This window comes from Mytilus edulis, chromosome 4, assembly GCF_963676685.1.
Source record: "Mytilus edulis chromosome 4, xbMytEdul2.2, whole genome shotgun sequence".
Classification (NCBI taxonomy): Eukaryota; Metazoa; Mollusca; class Bivalvia; order Mytilida; family Mytilidae; genus Mytilus; species Mytilus edulis.
Window position 1 is genome coordinate 47,750,334 of NC_092347.1, and position 21,754 is coordinate 47,772,087.

A 21,754-nucleotide genomic window follows, 5' to 3' on the forward strand; every position below is an offset into this window, starting at 1 on the left:
CCTTTTGGAGGTCCTAAATGGGCTTCCGTAGAAAGCAATACTACTGAATGTTTCACGATTGTCATGTTAATAAGATAAGAAATCCAAAAATTAAAAAGATAAAGACAAATATTTTATTTATTGATATCAAATATTTTAATCCAATTCTCTTTACACGGGAATAGTTCCGCCTACTGCATTGAGTGACAGTTTTTCTGATTAATATAAATAGTATATCTTGAAGAATTTTTACAGTTGTTATAAACATGTATAAGCAGTTAATTATTTAAGAGGTAGAAGATTCTTTTCAGAATTATCACAGTCTTATTACCTAGGGGTTGGGTAAGCGTTTATCAAAGACAAATTCTCGTCCGTTTTCGAGAATATACCGTCCACTTTAAAGGGTAGTCTGATGCAACATTAAGGTATAGCGTCCAAGTTTAAAGCCCAAATATGGCGTCGGTGTCTCGATGTCCGAATCATACGGTCCAACCCCAAATTCGCGTCCCGATTTCATGGTCGACCATGGCGTCCGCGTTAAGGCCCAAATATGGCGTCGGCGTTCACAACCAGGTCCAAATATAGCGTCAGCGTCCGACGTCCACCTTTATGGGTTCATTCTGTCCCACAAACACTACTGACAACTCTCCACCCGAGACCAAAATGGCACAGAAATTAATAACTATAGGTCACCGTACGGCCTTCAACAATGAGCACAGCCCATACCACAGAGTCACCTATAACAAGTCCCGAAATGACAATGTGAAACAATTTAAACGAAAAACTAACGACCTAATTTATATACAAAAAATGAACGAAAAACAAATATGTAACATATAAACAAACGACAACCACTGAATTACAAGCTCCTAACTTGGGACAGGCACATACATAGAGAATGTGGCGGGGTTAAACATGTTAGCGGGATCCCAAACCTCCAATAACCTGGGACTTTGGTGTAACAGTACAACATAAGAACGAACTATAAAAATCAGTTGAAAAAGGCTTACTCGTCAGATGGAAAAAAAATACAAATATATAAGATCCATACAATACATACAGACCATATATCGAAACCAATATATACTAAGCATTCAGCAAATCAAACAAAATGCATCTTAGAACCAAAGATCATTTTCACACTGTATATGGGTTCGAGATCTTAAAACAGAGTTTTTTTGGACACTGTATATGGGTCAGAGATACAGTTTGTATACAGACTGTATCTAAAAATTAGACCCATAGATAAAGCATACAGAAAATGCATACAGACTGTATATAAGAGCCACAGGCAGTGCACACACTTTATCTTGCAGTAACAGGCAAAACATACAGACTTTTATTTCAACTTGGAACAACTTACAATGCATACATAATGTGTCTCTGATCCATAGACAGTGTTAACCGACTAATTCTAAGATATACCGACAATAGAAGTATCTTAGACTCATATTCAAAGCATATAAACAATGTATAAAGACTAAGAACGACGTACAATACATAAACTTAATTTAATTTACAACAAAGAAAATGCATACATACTGTATCTGGGAAGCACAGACAATGCATTGACTGTGTGTAATCAAAGAACCTTTGTGAGCACGCTCACATACTTCACATCCCGACATTGTCACTAAGCAAACAAAATTTCAACAAATTATTTAGTTCAAACACGCATGAAATTCTGTTGTGTAATTTCAGAAGATATGCAGAAGTATATTTAGGCCGAAATTCTAAGTTTAGAAGGCATAGTTCCTAATTCCTAACAAGAGTACACACGTTGAAATTTCTCGCCTTATTTATGTTGATAGACCTAAATATAAAGTTTTACTACAATTATCACATAAACTTATTAATAACATGACCAAAGAAAATGAGATCTAGGTCATATGACCAAAATGAGGAATACAGTTACACCTTACAATAATTCAATACAAATCAGGTCAAGGTCAGAAGACACTTGACACAAAAACTAAACACTGAACAATGAACCTCGAAAATGAGGTCAAGGTCAAATGAGACTTGCGAGGCTGACATCATAAGATATTTCCAGACACCAAATATAGTTGACCTATTGCATATAGTATTAGAAAAAACGAACAAAACTCAAAAGCTTAACTTTGACCATTGAACCAAGGCAATGAGGTCAAGATCAGATGACACCTGCCAGTTGGACATGTACACCTTACAATCCTTCCATACACCAAATATACAAGACATATTTCATATAGTATCTGAGATATAGACTTGACCACCAAAAACTTAACCCTTTTCACTGATCCATGAAATGATGGCGAGGTCAAGTGAAAACTGTCTGATGGGCATGCTGACCAAGGTACGCAAATACTACCCATAATATGAGAGAAATTACAAAAACTCTTAACTTTTTTTCAAGTAGTCACTGAACCATGAAAATGAGTTCAAGGACAATGGACATGTGACAGACGGAAACTTCCAAACTTAAGGCATCTGTATTTAAAGTATGGAGCATCCAGGTCGTTCGCCGTCTAAAATATAAAGCTTTCAAGAAGTGAACTAACACTGTCGCCGCCGCCGGATCACCATTCCTATGTCGAGCTTTCTGCGACAAAAGTCGCAGGCTCGACAAAAACAAGAATGTGTCCATCGTACACCGTTCCCCACTTGCTCTATCATTTTCTTTGTTCAGTTGACCGTGAAATAGGGGGGAAAACCCTTCTTTGGCATTAAGCTTAGAAAAAAACATACTATTGGAAACATATGTACTAAGTTTCAAGTTTATTGGACCTGACCTTCAACAAAAACTACCTTGACCAAAACATTTAACCTGAAGCGAGAAAACGGACGAAGGAGCAGACGCACAGACCGGAAAAACTAATGCCCATTTACTATCGTAGGTGGGGCATAAAAAAATTAATCATGATTTTCTGGCAATATGCACATTTACATAGCATGTCCTAACTATCTAAAAAAGTCATGAAACTCTGTTGTGGTCTTTAGACAGATTTTATGACAAACTGTTGTAGGAGTATATAGAAAATCAATGAATTGATAATTTCATAATTTCCTCATTATCTACAAAGATTTATAAAACTCTGTTATGTGGTTTCAGAGGAGTTGCAATAACGAGAACAGGACTGACAGACCGATGGATCAAAAACATTGTACCATAAAGAACTTTCTTTGGTTTGGTATAATAAAGGGTCTGCTAAATAATGTAAGGCTGAGATAAATTAGTCATTTGGTCACACCAGTTTTTTGGCGAGGTTCGTTTTGTTCAGTCTGAGATGTTCTTTGTTGTGTTTTGCATTCTGTTGTTTGTTTTTTAATCTTTCTCTTTTTTTTGCCGTGGTTTTGTCAGTTTATTATTGACTTATGTGTTTGAATAAGCCTTTAGTATCTTTCGCCTCTCTCTTCGGTCAATTTGATTATGTGAGAAATACAGATTTAGACCAAAACTTGTCTCTGATTGTTTCGTGATTATTGCAGATGTATATCATACTACAAATTGAGTATGGAAATGGGGAATGTGTCAAGGAGACAACAACCCGACCATAGAACAGACAACAGCCGAAAGCCACCGATAGATCTTCAATGTAGCGAGAAACTCCCGCACACGGAGGTGTCCGTCAGCTGGCCCCTAAACAAATATGTATACTAGTTCAGTGATAATGGACGTCATACTAAGCTCCATATTATACACAAGAAACTAAAATTATAAATCATACAAGACTAACAAAGGTCAGAGGCTCCTAACTTGGGACAGGCGCAAAATTGCGGCGGGATTAAACATGTTTTTTGAGATCTCAACCCTCCCCTATACCTGTAGCCAATGTAGAAAAAACAAACGCGAAACAATACGCACAGTAAAACTCAGTTTAAGAGAAGTCCGAGTCCGATGTCAGAATATGAAACAAAAGAAAATATACAAAATGACAATAATACATAAATAACAACAGACTACTAGCAGTCATTGACATGCCAGAACCAGACCTCAATTAAACTGATTGAAAGATTATGTCTTCATCATATGAATATCAGGCACAATCCCTCCTGTTAGGGGTTTAGTATTATACCGTCATGAAATATACAACCCTCTTATTTACAATATCATTTGATCAACACCTATTTACAAGGGTCTATTTGATATGATTTTTCTCATTGTTGAAGGCTGTATGGTTGCATATAACTGCTTACATCCACTTTATTTGAACTTGAGTGGATACATGTAGGTGTCTCATTGGCAATCATACCACATCTCCGTATTTTTACAGTATTGTATCAGTACTGTTACCTAATAACAGGACAAAACAAGACAGCAATTTGACAAAACTAAAGACATACATACTTGATTTTACTTCTCTAAAGATATAAACAAAATTTTCATAGTTCGTATCTGAACATGTACACAGCCAGGGAATTTTAAGGGACTATATTTCAGTGTGCATATATTTAGTAGCTAATCTGGCTACTTCCTGTTTATCAGACCGGTACCTTAGAAAAGAATTGTGACAATATATCCAATCTTTTCAAAAACCAAAGACTAACGTCACTAGGAGCAGCAGTTAGTTGTCATAGATACTCTAGATAGAAAGATAATCTGCCACTTTTATAAAAGGGACTACACATAGTTTTTGAAAGGGTATAATCGGTTTGTGCCGAAATTACTTTCTTTAGTCCAGAAACTCATTTGTGCTAAATGGTAATCTCCACCCACATTTAGGATTGGCAGTTATTTGTAGTTTTTATCAACAGCTTGCACTTTTTCTAAATTATATTTGCTTCTTTAAGACTGACCAAAACTGTTTTTTTACCATTGTGGTTTGATTAAGGTAGTGTATATCAAACAGCTGTTGGAAATATTTTGGACAACCCTCTTATTTACAATATCATTTGATCAACACCTAGTGGTCTTTGGTGGTATCTCGCATAACATTAATAAGGTCTTTTTTAAAAGGCAACTTGAAATTATTGGTCCCATATTTATGTGCTATAGCAAATGTATGGGCTGCTGATCTGCATATATGATAGCAATATATTCTTATGTTTTCAATGACCCCTTATTTCTTCACTCCACTTTATAAGATAGAAATAAATGTTATTCCATATTTTATTGGTTTTTTTTAAAAGTATCATAATTTAGACATAAAGACAAAACTAAGCACAGTGAAAAAAGTCTACTCTGTCCTGTAAAGTTTGAGATGTTTTTGTTGTTCAATCTTTGTCACTTGTATGGAAACACTAAATCTTGATAACCTACAACAGAAATATTATCACTTTTATTTCAATTCAATTGTTGCAGTTATCATGCATGTAATAGAGAAAATGATAAATTAGACCAGATCTCCACATTAATAATATCAAAACTAGAGGCTTCAATGAGCCTGTGTCACTCACATGATACTTTAATTTACAATTGATGCATGATACAGAAATTGTCCATACCAACCGTCAGTGTTTACCATACAATACAGTACTTCTATACACTGTCTGTATACAGTATTTGTCGGATTTTGTCCATACCTATCGTCGATGTTTGACATAAAATACAATACTCCTATATACCGTATCTCAACAGTATTTGTCTATACCTACCGTCGGTGGTTAACATACAATACAGTCCTCCTATATACCGGATATCAACAGTATTTGTCTATACCTACCGTCAGTGGTTAACATACGATATAGTACTCATTTGCACCGTCCATCAACAGTATTTGTCTATATCTACCGTCGGTGGTTAACATGCAATAAAGTGCTCCTATATACCGTCTATCAACAGTATTTGTCTATACCTACCGTCAGTGTTTAACATACGATATAGTACTCCTTTGCACCGTCCATCAACAGTATTTGTCTATACCTACCGTCGGTGGTTAACATACGATATAGACTAGTACTCCTTTACACAGTCTATCAACAGTATTTGTCTTAACCTGCTGTCGGTGATTTACATACGATATAGTACTTCTTTACACAGTCTATCAACAGTTTTTGTCTATACCTACCGTGGGGGGTTAACATACAATATAGTGCTCCTATATACCGTCTGTCAACAGTATTTGTCTATACCTACCGTCGGTGGTTAACATACAATATAGTGATCCCATATACCGGCTATCAACAGTATTTGTCTATACCTACCGTCGGTAGTTAATATACAATATAGTGCTCCTATATACCGTCTATCAACAGTATTTGTCTATACCTACCGTCGGTAGTTAACATACAATATAGTGCTCCTAAATACCGTCTATCAACGGTATTTGTCTATACCTACCGTCGGTAGTTAACATACAATATAATGCTCCCAATATACCGTCTATCAACAGTATTTGTCTATACCTACTGTCGGTGGTTAACATACAATATAGTGCTCCTATATACCGTCTATCAACAGTATTTGTCTATACCTACCGTCGGTGGTTAACATACAATATAGTGCTCCCATAAACCGTCTATCAACAGTATTTGTCTATACCTACTGTCGGTAGTTAACATACAATATAGTGCTCCTAAATACCATCTATCAACAGTATATGTCTATACCTACCGTCGGTGGTTAACATACAATATAGTGCTCCTATATACCGTGTATCAACAGTATGTGTCTATACCTACTGTCGGTAGTTAACAAACAATATAGTGCTCCTATATACTGTCTATCAACAGTATTTGTCTATACCTACCGTCGGTGGTTAACATACAATATAGTGCTCCTATATACCACCTATCAACAGTATTTGTCTATACCTACCGTCGGTGGTTAACATACAATATAGTGCTCCCATATACCGTCTATCAACAGTATTTGTCTATACCTACTGTCGGTAGTTAACATACAATATAGTGCTCCTATATACCATCTATCAACAGTATTTGTCTATACATACCGTCGGTGGTTAACATACAATATAGTGCTCCCATATACCGTCTATCAACAGTATTTGTCTATACCTACCGTCGCTGGTTAACATACAATATAGTGCTCCTATATACCGTCTATCAACAGTATTTGTCTATACCTACCGTCGGTGGTTAACATACAATATAGTGATCCCATATACCGTCTATCAACAGTATTTGTCTATACCTACTGTCGGTAGTTAACATACAATATAGTGTTCCTATATACCATCTATCAACAGTATATGTCTATACCTACCGTCGGTGGTTAACATACAATATAGTGCTCCTATATACCGTCTATCAACAGTATTTGTCTATACCTACCGTCGGTAGTTAACATACAATATAGTGCTCCTATATACCGTCTATCAACAGTATTTGTCTATACCTACCGTCGGTGGTTAACATACAATATAGTGCTCCCGTAAACCGTCTATCAACAGTATTTGTCTATACCTACTGTCGGTAGTTAACATACAATATACTGCTTCTATATACCGTCTATCAACAGTATTTGTCTATACCTACCATCGGTGGTTAACATACAATATAGTGCTCCTGCAATGTATATACCGTCTATCAACAGTATTTTTCTATACCTACCGTCGGCGGTTAACATACAATATAATGCTCCCATATACCGTCTATCGACAGTATTTGTCTATACCTACTGACGGTAGTTAACATACAATATAGTGTTCCTATATACCATCTATCAACAGTATATGTCTATACCTACCGTCGGCGGTTAACATACAATATAATGCTCCCATATACCGTCTATCAACAGTATTTGTCTATACCTACCGTCGGTAGTTAACATACAATATAGTGCTCCTATATACCGTGTATCAACAGTATGTGTCTATACCTACTGTCGGTATTTAACATACAATATAGTGCTCCTATATACTGTCTATCAACAGTATTTGTCTATACCTACCGTCGGTGGTTAACATACAATATAGTGCTCCTATATACCGTCTATCACCAGTATTTGTCTATACCTACCGTCGGTGTTTAACATACAATATAGTGCTCCTATATACCATCTATCAACAGTATATGTCTATACCTACCGTCGGTGGTTAACATACAATATAATGCTCCCATATACCGTCTATCAACAGTATTTGTCTATACCTACCGTCGGTAGTTAACATACAATATAGTGCTCCTATATACCGTGTATCAACAGTATGTGTCTATACCTACTGTCGGTAGTTAACATACAATATAGTGCTCCTATATACTGTCTATATCAACAGTATTTGTCTATACCCACCGTCGGTAGTTAACATACAATATAGTGCTCCTATATACCACCTATCAACAGTATTTGTCTATACCTACCGTCGGTGGTTAACATACAATATAGTGCTCCCATATACCGTCTATCAACAGTATTTGTCTATACCTACTGTCGGTAGTTAACATACAATATAGTGCTCCTATATACCGTCTATCAACAGTATTTGTCTATACCTACCGTCGGTAGTTAACATACAATATAGTGCTCCTATATACCATCTATCAACAGTATATGTCTATACCTACCGTCGGTGGTTAACATACAATATAGTGCTCCCATATACCGTCTATCAACAGTATTTGTCTATACCTACTGTCGGTATTTAACATACAATATAGTGCTTCTATATACCGTCTATCAACAGTATTTGTCTATACCTACCGTCGGTGGTTAACATACAATAAATGCTCCTATATACCGTCTATCAACAGTATTTGTCTATACCTACTGTCGGTAGTTAACATACAATATAGTGTTCCTATATACCATCTATCAACAGTATATGTCTATAACTACCGTCGGTGGTTAACATACAATATAATGCTCCCATATACCGTTTATCAACAGTATTTGTCTATACCTACCGTCGGTAGTTAACATACAATATAGTGCTCCTATATACCGTCTATCAACAGTATTTGTCTATACCTACTGTCGGTAGTTAACATACAATATAGTGCTCCTATATACCGTCTATCAACAGTATTTGTCTATACCTACCGTCGGTAGTTAACATACAATATAGTGCTCCTATAAACCGTCTGTCAACAGTATTTGTCTATACCTACCGTTGGTAGTTAACATACAATATAGTGCTCCTATATACCGTCTATCAACAGTATTTGTCTATACCTACCGTCGGTGGTTAACATACAATATAGTGCTCCCATAAACCGTTGATGTCTATCAACAGTATTTGTCTATACCTACTGTCGTTAGTTAACATACAATATAGTGCTCCTATATACCATCTATCAACAGTATATGTCTATACCTACCGTCGGTGGTTAACATACAATATAGTGCTCCCATTTACCGTCTATCAACGGTATTTGTCTATACCTACCGTCGGTGGTTAACATACAATATAGTGCTCCTATATACCGTCTATCAACAGTATGTGTCTAAACCTACTGTCGGTAGTTAACATACAATATAGTGCTCCTATATACCGTCTATCAACAGTATTTGTCTATACCTACCGTCGGTAGTTAACATACAATATAGTGCTCCTATATACCATCTATCAACAGTATTTGTCTATACCTACCGTCGGTGGTTAACATACAATATAGTGCTCCTATATACCGTCTATCAACAGTATTTGTCTATACCTACCGTCGGTGGTTAACATACAATATAGTGCTCCCATAAACCGTTGATGTCTATCAACAGTATTTGTCTATACCTACTGTCGGTAGTTAACATACAATATAGTGCTCCTATATACCATCTATCAACAGTATATGTCTATACCTACCGTCGGTGGTTAACATACAATATAGTGCTCCCATATACCGTCTATCAACGGTATTTGTCTATACCTACCGTCGGTGGTTAACATACAATATAGTGCTCCTATATACCGTCTATCAACAGTATGTGTCTAAACCTACTGTCGGTAGTTAACATACAATATAGTGCTCCTATATACCGTCTATCAACAGTATTTGTCTATACCTACCGTCGGTAGTTAACATACAATATAGTGCTCCTATATACCATCTATCAACAGTATTTGTCTATACCTACCGTCGGCAGTTAACATACAATATAGTGCTCCTATATACCGTCTATCAACAGTATTTGTCTATACCTACTGTCGGTAGTTAACATACAATATAGTACTCCTATATACCGTCTATCAACAGTATTTGTCTATACCTACCGTCGGTAGTTAACATACAATATAGTGCTCCTATAAACCGTCTGTCAACAGTACTTGTCTATACCTACTGTCGGTAGTTAACATACAATATAGTGCTCCCATAAACCGTTGATGTCTATCAACAGTATTTGTCTATACCTACTGTCGGTAGTTAACATACAATATAGTGCTCCTATATACCATCTATCAACAGTATATGTCTATACCTACCGTCGGTGGTTAACATACAATATAGTGCTTCTATATACCGTCTATCAACAGTATTTGTCTATACCTACCGTCGGTGGTTAACATACAATATAGTGCTCCTATATACCGTCTATCACCAGTATTTGTCTATACCTACCGTCGGTGTTTAACATACAATATAGTGCTCCTATATACCATCTATCAACAGTATATGTCTATACCTACCGTCGGTGGTTAACATACAATATAATGCTCCCATATACCGTCTATCAACAGTATTTGTCTATACCTACCGTCGGTAGTTAACATACAATATAGTGCTCCTATATACCGTGTATCAACAGTATGTGTCTATACCTACTGTCGGTATTTAACATACAATATAGTGCTCCTATATACTGTCTATCAACAGTATTTGTCTATACCTACCGTCGGTGGTTAACATACAATATAGTGCTCCTATATACCGTCTATCACCAGTATTTGTCTATACCTACCGTCGGTGTTTAACATACAATATAGTGCTCCTATATACCATCTATCAACAGTATATGTCTATACCTACCGTCGGTGGTTAACATACAATATAATGCTCCCATATACCGTCTATCAACAGTATTTGTCTATACCTACCGTCGGTAGTTAACATACAATATAGTGCTCCTATATACCGTGTATCAACAGTATGTGTCTATACCTACTGTCGGTAGTTAACAAACAATATAGTGCTCCTATATACTGTCTATCAACAGTATTTGTCTATACCTACCGTCGGTAGTTAACATACAATATAGTGCTCCTATATACCACCTATCAACAGTATTTGTCTATACCTACCGTCGGTGGTTAACATACAATATAGTGCTCCCATATACCGTCTATCAACAGTATTTGTCTATACCTACTGTCGGTAGTTAACATACAATATAGTGCTCCTATATACCATCTATCAACAGTATTTGTCTATACATACCGTCGGTGGTTAACATACAATATAGTGCTCCCATATACCGTCTATCAACAGTATTTGTCTATACCTACCGTCGCTGGTTAACATACAATATAGTGCTCCTATATACCGTCTATCAACAGTATTTGTCTATACCTACCGTCGGTGGTTAACATACAATATAGTGATCCCATATACCGTCTATCAACAGTATTTGTCTATACCTACTGTCGGTAGTTAACATACAATATAGTGTTCCTATATACCATCTATCAACAGTATATGTCTATACCTACCGTCGGTGGTTAACATACAATATAGTGCTCCTATATACCGTCTATCAACAGTATTTGTCTATACCTACCGTCGGTAGTTAACATACAATATAGTGCTCCTATATACCGTCTATCAACAGTATTTGTCTATACCTACCGTCGGTGGTTAACATACAATATAGTGCTCCCGTAAACCGTCTATCAACAGTATTTGTCTATACCTACTGTCGGTAGTTAACATACAATATACTGCTTCTATATACCGTCTATCAACAGTATTTGTCTATACCTACCATCGGTGGTTAACATACAATATAGTGCTCCTGCAATGTATATACCGTCTATCAACAGTATTTTTCTATACCTACCGTCGGCGGTTAACATACAATATAATGCTCCCATATACCGTCTATCGACAGTATTTGTCTATACCTACTGTCGGTAGTTAACATACAATATAGTGTTCCTATATACCATCTATCAACAGTATATGTCTATACCTACCGTCGGCGGTTAACATACAATATAATGCTCCCATATACCGTCTATCAACAGTATTTGTCTATACCTACCGTCGGTAGTTAACATACAATATAGTGCTCCTATATACCGTGTATCAACAGTATGTGTCTATACCTACTGTCGGTATTTAACATACAATATAGTGCTCCTATATACTGTCTATCAACAGTATTTGTCTATACCTACCGTCGGTGGTTAACATACAATATAGTGCTCCTATATACCGTCTATCACCAGTATTTGTCTATACCTACCGTCGGTGTTTAACATACAATATAGTGCTCCTATATACCATCTATCAACAGTATATGTCTATACCTACCGTCGGTGGTTAACATACAATATAATGCTCCCATATACCGTCTATCAACAGTATTTGTCTATACCTACCGTCGGTAGTTAACATACAATATAGTGCTCCTATATACCGTGTATCAACAGTATGTGTCTATACCTACTGTCGGTAGTTAACATACAATATAGTGCTCCTATATACTGTCTATCAACAGTATTTGTCTATACCCACCGTCGGTAGTTAACATACAATATAGTGCTCCTATATACCACCTATCAACAGTATTTGTCTATACCTACCGTCGGTGGTTAACATACAATATAGTGCTCCCATATACCGTCTATCAACAGTATTTGTCTATACCTACTGTCGGTAGTTAACATACAATATAGTGCTCCTATATACCGTCTATCAACAGTATTTGTCTATACCTACCGTCGGTAGTTAACATACAATATAGTGCTCCTATATACCATCTATCAACAGTATATGTCTTTACCTACCGTCGGTGGTTAACATACAATATAGTGCTCCCATATACCGTCTATCAACAGTATTTGTCTATACCTACTGTCGGTATTTAACATACAATATAGTGCTTCTATATACCGTCTATCAACAGTATTTGTCTATACCTACCGTCGGTGGTGAACATACAATAAATGCTCCTATATACCGTCTATCAACAGTATTTGTCTATACCTACTGTCGGTAGTTAACATACAATATAGTGTTCCTATATACCATCTATCAACAGTATATGTCTATAACTACCGTCGGTGGTTAACATACAATATAATGCTCCCATATACCGTTTATCAACAGTATTTGTCTATACCTACCGTCGGTAGTTAACATACAATATAGTGCTCCTATATACCGTCTATCAACAGTATTTGTCTATACCTACTGTCGGTAGTTAACATACAATATAGTGCTCCTATATACCGTCTATCAACAGTATTTGTCTATACCTACCGTCGGTAGTTAACATACAATATAGTGCTCCTATAAACCGTCTGTCAACAGTATTTGTCTATACCTACCGTTGGTAGTTAACATACAATATAGTGCTCCTATATACCGTCTATCAACAGTATTTGTCTATACCTACCGTCGGTGGTTAACATACAATATAGTGCTCCCATAAACCGTTGATGTCTATCAACAGTATTTGTCTATACCTACTGTCGTTAGTTAACATACAATATAGTGCTCCTATATACCATCTATCAACAGTATATGTCTATACCTACCGTCGGTGGTTAACATACAATATAGTGCTCCCATTTACCGTCTATCAACGGTATTTGTCTATACCTACCGTCGGTGGTTAACATACAATATAGTGCTCCTATATACCGTCTATCAACAGTATGTGTCTAAACCTACTGTCGGTAGTTAACATACAATATAGTGCTCCTATATACCGTCTATCAACAGTATTTGTCTATACCTACCGTCGGTAGTTAACATACAATATAGTGCTCCTATATACCATCTATCAACAGTATTTGTCTATACCTACCGTCGGTGGTTAACATACAATATAGTGCTCCTATATACCGTCTATCAACAGTATTTGTCTATACCTACCGTCGGTGGTTAACATACAATATAGTGCTCCCATAAACCGTTGATGTCTATCAACAGTATTTGTCTATACCTACTGTCGGTAGTTAACATACAATATAGTGCTCCTATATACCATCTATCAACAGTATATGTCTATACCTACCGTCGGTGGTTAACATACAATATAGTGCTCCCATATACCGTCTATCAACGGTATTTGTCTATACCTACCGTCGGTGGTTAACATACAATATAGTGCTCCTATATACCGTCTATCAACAGTATGTGTCTAAACCTACTGTCGGTAGTTAACATACAATATAGTGCTCCTATATACCGTCTATCAACAGTATTTGTCTATACCTACCGTCGGTAGTTAACATACAATATAGTGCTCCTATATACCATCTATCAACAGTATTTGTCTTTACCTACCGTCGGCAGTTAACATACAATATAGTGCTCCTATATACCGTCTATCAACAGTATTTGTCTATACCTACCGTCGGTAGTTAACATACAATATAGTGCTCCTATAAACCGTCTGTCAACAGTATTTGTCTATACCTACTGTCGGTAGTTAACATACAATATAGTGCTCCCATAAACCGTTGATGTCTATCAACAGTATTTGTCTATACCTACTGTCGGTAGTTAACATACAATATAGTGCTCCTATATACCATCTATCAACAGTATATGTCTATACCTACCGTCGGTGGTTAACATACAATATAGTGCTTCTATATACCGTCTATCAACAGTATTTGTCTATACCTACCGTCGGTGGTTAACATACAATATAGTGCTCCTATATACCGTCTATCACCAGTATTTGTCTATACCTACCGTCGGTGTTTAACATACAATATAGTGCTCCTATATACCATCTATCAACAGTATATGTCTATACCTACCGTCGGTGGTTAACATACAATATAATGCTCCCATATACCGTCTATCAACAGTATTTGTCTATACCTACCGTCGGTAGTTAACATACAATATAGTGCTCCTATATACCGTGTATCAACAGTATGTGTCTATACCTACTGTCGGTATTTAACATACAATATAGTGCTCCTATATACTGTCTATCAACAGTATTTGTCTATACCTACCGTCGGTGGTTAACATACAATATAGTGCTCCTATATACCGTCTATCACCAGTATTTGTCTATACCTACCGTCGGTGTTTAACATACAATATAGTGCTCCTATATACCATCTATCAACAGTATATGTCTATACCTACCGTCGGTGGTTAACATACAATATAATGCTCCCATATACCGTCTATCAACAGTATTTGTCTATACCTACCGTCGGTAGTTAACATACAATATAGTGCTCCTATATACCGTGTATCAACAGTATGTGTCTATACCTACTGTCGGTAGTTAACATACAATATAGTGCTCCTATATACTGTCTATCAACAGTATTTGTCTATACCCACCGTCGGTAGTTAACATACAATATAGTGCTCCTATATACCACCTATCAACAGTATTTGTCTATACCTACCGTCGGTGGTTAACATACAATATAGTGCTCCCATATACCGTCTATCAACAGTATTTGTCTATACCTACTGTCGGTATTTAACATACAATATAGTGCTTCTATATACCGTCTATCAACAGTATTTGTCTATACCTACCGTCGCTGGTTAACATACAATATAGTGCTCCTATATACCGTCTATCAACAGTATTTGTCTATACCTACCGTCGGTGGATAACATACAATATAGTGCTCCTATATACCGTCTATCAACAGTATTTGTCTATACCTACCGTCGGTGGTTAACATACAATATAGTGCTCCTATATACCGTCTATCAACAGTATTTGTCTATACCTACTGTCGGTAGTTAACATACAATATAGTGCTTCTATATACCGTCTATCAACAGTATTTGTCTATACCTACTGTCGGTATTTAACATACAATATAGTGCTTCTATATACCGTCTATCAACAGTATTTGTCTATACCTACCATCGGTGTTTAACATACAATATAGTGCTCCCATATACCATCTATCAACAGTATATGTCTATACCTACCGTCGGTGGTTAACATACAATATAATGCTTCTATATACCGTCTATCAACAATATTTGTCTATACCTACCGTCGGTGGTTAACATACAATATAGTGCTCCTACAATGTATATACCGTCTATCAACAGTATTTGTCTATACCTACCGTCGGTGGTTAACATACAATAAATGCTCCCATATACCGTCTATCAACGGTATTTGTCTATACCTACTGTCGGTAGTTAACATACAATATAGTGTTCCTATATACCATCTATCAACAGTATGTGTCTATACCTACCGTCGGTGGTTAACATACAATATAATGCTCCCATATACCGTCTATCAACAGTATTTGTCTATACCTACCGTCGGTAGTTAACATACAATATAGTGCTCCTATATACCGTCTATCAACAGTATTTGTCTATACCTGCCGTCGGTAGTTAACATACAATATAGTGCTCCTATATACCGTCTATCAACAGTATGTGTCTATACCTACCGTCGGTAGTTAACATACAATATAGTGCTCCCATAAACCGTTGATGTCTATCAACAGTATTTGTCTATACCTACCGTTGGTAGTTAACATACAATATAGTGCTCCTATATACCGTCTATCAACAGTATTTGTCTATACCTACCGTCGGTGGTTAACATACAATATAGTGCTCCCATAAGCCGTTGATGTCTATCAACAGTATTTGTCTATACCTACTGTCGGTAGTTAACATACAATATAGTGCTCCTATATACCATCTATCAACAGTATATGTCTATACCTACCGTCGGTGGTTAACATACAATATAGTGCTCCCATATACCGTCTATCAACAGTATTTGTTTATACCTACCGTCGGTGGTTAACATAAAATATAGTGCTCCTATATACCGTCTATCAACAGTATGTGTCTAAACCTACTGTCGGTAGATAACATACAATATAGTGCTCCTATATACCGTCTATCAACAGTATTTGTCTATACCTACCGTCGGTGGTTAACATACAATATAGTGCTCCTACAATGTATATACCGTCTATCAACAGTATTTGTCTATACCTACCGTCGGTGGTTAACATACAATAAATGCTCCTTTTATACCGTCTATCAACAGTATTTGTCTATACCTACTGTCGGTAGTTAACATACAATATAGTGTTCCTATATACCATCTATCAACAGTATATGTCTATAACTACCGTCGGTGGTTAACATACAATATAATGCTCCCATATACCGTTTATCAACAGTATTTGTCTATGCCTACCGTCGGTAGTTAACATACAATATAGTGCTCCTATATACCGTCTATCAACAGTATTTGTCTATACCTACTGTCGGTAGTTAACATACAATATAGTGCTCCTATATACCGTCTATCAACAGTATTTGTCTATACCTACCGTCGGTAGTTAACATACAATATAGTGCTCCTATAAACCGTCTGTCAACAGTATTTGTCTATACCTACCGTTGGTAGTTAACATACAATATAGTGCTCCTATATACCGTCTATCAACAGTATTTGTCTATACCTACCGTCGGTGGTTAACATACAATATAGTGCTCCCATAAACCGTTGATGTCTATCAACAGTATTTGTCTATACCTACTGTCGGTAGTTAACATACAATATAGTGCTCCTATATACCATCTATCAACAGTATATGTCTATACCTACCGTCGGTGGTTAACATACAATATAGTGCTCCCATATACCGTCTATCAACGGTATTTGTCTATACCTACCGTCGGTGGTTAACATACAATATAGTGCTCCTATATACCGTCTATCAACAGTATGTGTCTAAACCTACTGTCGGTAGTTAACATACAATATAGTGCTCCTATATACCGTCTATCAACAGTATTTGTCTATACCTACCGTCGGTAGTTAACATACAATATAGTGCTCCTATATACCATCTATCAACAGTATTTGTCTATACCTACCGTCGGTAGTTAACATACAATATAGTGCTCCTATATACCATCTATCAACAGTATTTGTCTATACCTACCGTCGGTGGTTAACATACAATATAGTGCTCCTATATACCGTCTATCAACAGTATTTGTCTATACCTACCGTCGGTAGTTAACATACAATATAGTGCTACTATATACTATCTATCAACAGTATTTGTCTATACCTACCGTCGGTGGTTAACATACAATATAGTGCTCCTATATACCGTCTATCACCAGTATTTGTCTATACCTACCGTAGGTGGTTAACATAAGATATAGTGCTCCTATATACCGTCTATCAACAGTATTTGGCTATACCTACCGTCAGTGGTTAACATGGAATATAGTGCTCCTATATACCGTCTATCAACAGTATTTGTTTATACCTACTGTCGGAGGTTAACATAGAATATAGTGCTCCTATATACCAAGAGGGATAACGGATCTGCATCTAGAACTTATCATGCTGCCCTTTTTTTGGATTTTTAAAATTCTTGTTATCCCTCAATTTTTACATTCATCCCAAATAATACAACAGTAGTCAATTAGGGGCAGATCACCCATTGTATTATGTTTTCTTGCAGTTATTTAAAAAAAAATGTATTTAAGAAAGATGATATATTCTGGATGATATATTAGCACAACCTTGGTCAATTTGATTTCTCCAGTTACTTAGTGGGCTGTCAATTTTGAAACTAATATTTTTTCACATGAAGAATTTTGTAATACATTAATTTATTATCAAGTTTGGTTGAAAAGTCTGAATAGTTTCTGCTTTGTTCCAGTAATCAAACATTTTGTTTCATTTGCATCTATGAACATGTTATTCATTTTACTCTTCAACCCTGTGTAAATCTTCTTGAACATCATCATTTATATTTTCTAGATGTTTCCCCCTTATTTATGAATAGTGGTGTCATCAGAATATACAACGAAATAGGTCTGTTTCACAATTTTTAATGCATAAGGGGAGGTCATTTATAAATAGCACAAACAATAGAGGACAAGGTATAGAACATTGGGGAACACCAAATTTTACATGTTGTTGTTCAGAGTTAACATTACAAATGTATACCGTTTGTTATTCAGGTACGACTTAAAAAAAACTAACAGTAGTCTCACTAAATCCATAAATGTCGAGCTTTAAACAAAGAAAGTCATATTCTACCAAATCAAAAGCTTTTTTTTAAATCTTAATAAAATTGCTAGGTTTAAATTACCATCTTTCATTTCTTGCAACCATGTGTCAATGATATTAAATAAATGTCAAGCTCAATCCAGTATATATTCCAAGTTATGGACAAATGATAATGCTATTAAAAATACCAAATCATAACCAGTGCCTTTCTCTTTTTCTATTTACAGTATATGACTAGATAATAATGATTACTTTTTTCAACTATTTTCATACTTTTTTGTTTCCTCTGCTTTTGTATCAAGGGCATAATTGTTTATGGCAAACTAAGCATCTGCATAATCAAACTATTCCTAACTATACTCTACCTCAAATTCTGGAAACTGCACAATTTTTGTCATAGCAGTCTTATGGTAGCTGAACTATTTCTATTTTTTGTAAATCTGGATTAATAAGTCTTTTGTCACATTCTGGGGCTATAGAAAAAAACATTACAGAATTATCAAAATTATGTGTGTATAATGTTTGTGTACAGTCATTCAACTAAAAAAGGACAAAAATTATTTTTTTGTGTATAAATAAATAATTGTGATTTTAATGTCTTAATATTATAAAAAAAACTTCAAAAGATTAAATTTAAATTATAATCTAAACATGAAAGAGCACATATAAATCAACCTTTTACTCAGATTTATATCTAAAACCAGTTATAACTAGCTATAATATCTTTGACTTCACAAATATCATCATCTAATTTTACAAATCATTATTTATTTGGTGGCACTTCCTGCACACTAAGTATGTTATGCCTTAGGTTTAATTTTAATGCAATCACATTTCAGAAGGTACATGTCTTGAACTGTTTTAATGAATAAATTACAGTTTTAAACTCAGTTTAGGCTGACCTGAAGTCAATAGTCTTAAACAATGTCATCAAACTATCAGTTTTACTGTAATATATTGATATTGTGACATTTATGGGAAAGAGCATATGAGTTAGTCATACTGGTCAATACAATGGAAAGTTTATAGCTGAGACTACCATAACACTATATGTGTTATACTAGTAGTCTCAGTTTATAACTATGTTAATTATATACATGACATATAATAATTAAATCATTTAAAAAACTATTCCAAAGATTTCTCTCAAATCATGTTTACATTTTTTTTTAGAGAAGAGTCTGTCTGAAATATATTCAGGGGTAGTCCAAATAATTATGACTTCTTAAAAAGCTATATTATGGGGGAAAATGGGGGGGGGGGGGGGGTCTATTATGTTTTTTTCATACAGGAGGAAGACGTCAAAGCAAAAAAAAAACACCAACAAAACAAAATAAAATAATAGCCTGTCAAGACGTCCTTATATCATAATAATTTGGTCTAATTTTGGGATAATACATTTAACTTCCTTTGATGTCGGGGAGGGGATAAGTTTTGACGATTAATTATTCTTGAAACTAACAATAATTATTCCTTATTGTTACTTTGTTAAGCGAGCGCGATGTGTGGTTCTCGAGTTATTTTAAAAAAAAAAGGGGGGGGGGGGGGGTTGTTACTATATCAAATTTACCCAGTTTGGAGACAATAAATATTTAAAATCTAACCATAAACTCCAATGTTCCTGCTTTTTTTAGCAGAACAAACACGAAAGCATTCTCGTCTCTGTTATAATCAATAGTTAACTCATTTCTTCTTCCAGGTTATTTCTTAATCAATTATGATTATCAGCTGTTTATCTATTTACCATGTTTATGTTAAACTGGTCCGTAATTCCATCGTAGTGTATCGATAAGTGAACACAACAGGGAACCAGTTTATTCAACGTCTGTAAACCGAGGTATATAATATACAAGTTTCCTGAGTCAGTAACCGTAACTATCACCGTGCTTTGTGCGCATGCGCAAGAAACACCAACATTAAGGATAAAACAGGGTACACAGTTCCGTAATTTCGTATATTTTTCTTATCTTCATACTGAAGAGCTCCAAAAGTAGGCGTGCTTTGGTGCACTGGGCAGGTCTAAAAACCGACTCTCGGTGGTTAACGTCTCTCGATGGTTAACTTTAAGTGCCTACCCTGGATTTTACCTTGATGTAATATATTACGGATTACAAATGTGTCGAGGTTTGTGATTGGATAACAACACAGAGATGTCAGTATATATTCAGGAAACTGCCGGGGTATATACGACATCAATCCCATTCAATCACGTCTCAGTCATTACAGCTGAACGGACGTGCTGGGCCAGCTCTCCTTTACCCGCTATCTTCGATGAGGGTTTACAGTTAGATATCAACGACTTACTACTTAAGATGACAGAAACCAATCCATGCCGTACAGATAGACGTAGCGGTTGGCGTACCCGCGTTAACATGCACTCCAAAACCATTGTATTATGGGGAGTGTTATGCCGATTAACGTCCGAGGGCTGTATCCTAGGCTGTTGGGTGATACGACCTTCATTTCACTGCCTCACGGCTTTGGTCCTGATAATGCTTCCTGTCATCTTTCGAACTACGTCCGAGATCATCTACCAGTACTCCATCATCGAGGCTAGCGGGCTGCCAAGCTGACCAAACTGGCCCTGAAAGCAGCCGTTAGTGAAGAATAAACAACAAAATAGTCAAAAACCAAAAACAACTCACCAAAACCAAGATGGCGGCCTCCATATTGCGACCTCCACTACTTGTTCCTGACCCATGGCTCCAGAATATTTAA

The 21,754-nt window shown here is 36.0% G+C and overlaps 1 long non-coding RNA gene across 2 annotated transcripts; it reads right to left on the reverse strand.

The window, feature by feature from the left end:
- Positions 1-5,050: 5,050 nt before the first annotated feature.
- LOC139518457 (uncharacterized) lies at positions 5,051-20,865 on the reverse strand. Of its 2 annotated transcripts, none has more exons than XR_011663353.1 (3): positions 20,781-20,865; positions 19,402-19,509; positions 5,051-5,214 (listed from the first exon to the last, which is right to left on the reverse strand). It is a non-coding gene; the product is annotated as an uncharacterized lncRNA (long non-coding RNA). The 2 variants fall into 2 exon arrangements; XR_011663352.1 differs by lacking the exon at positions 20,781-20,865 and adding an exon at positions 20,641-20,768.
- Positions 20,866-21,754: the final 889 nt, after the last annotated feature.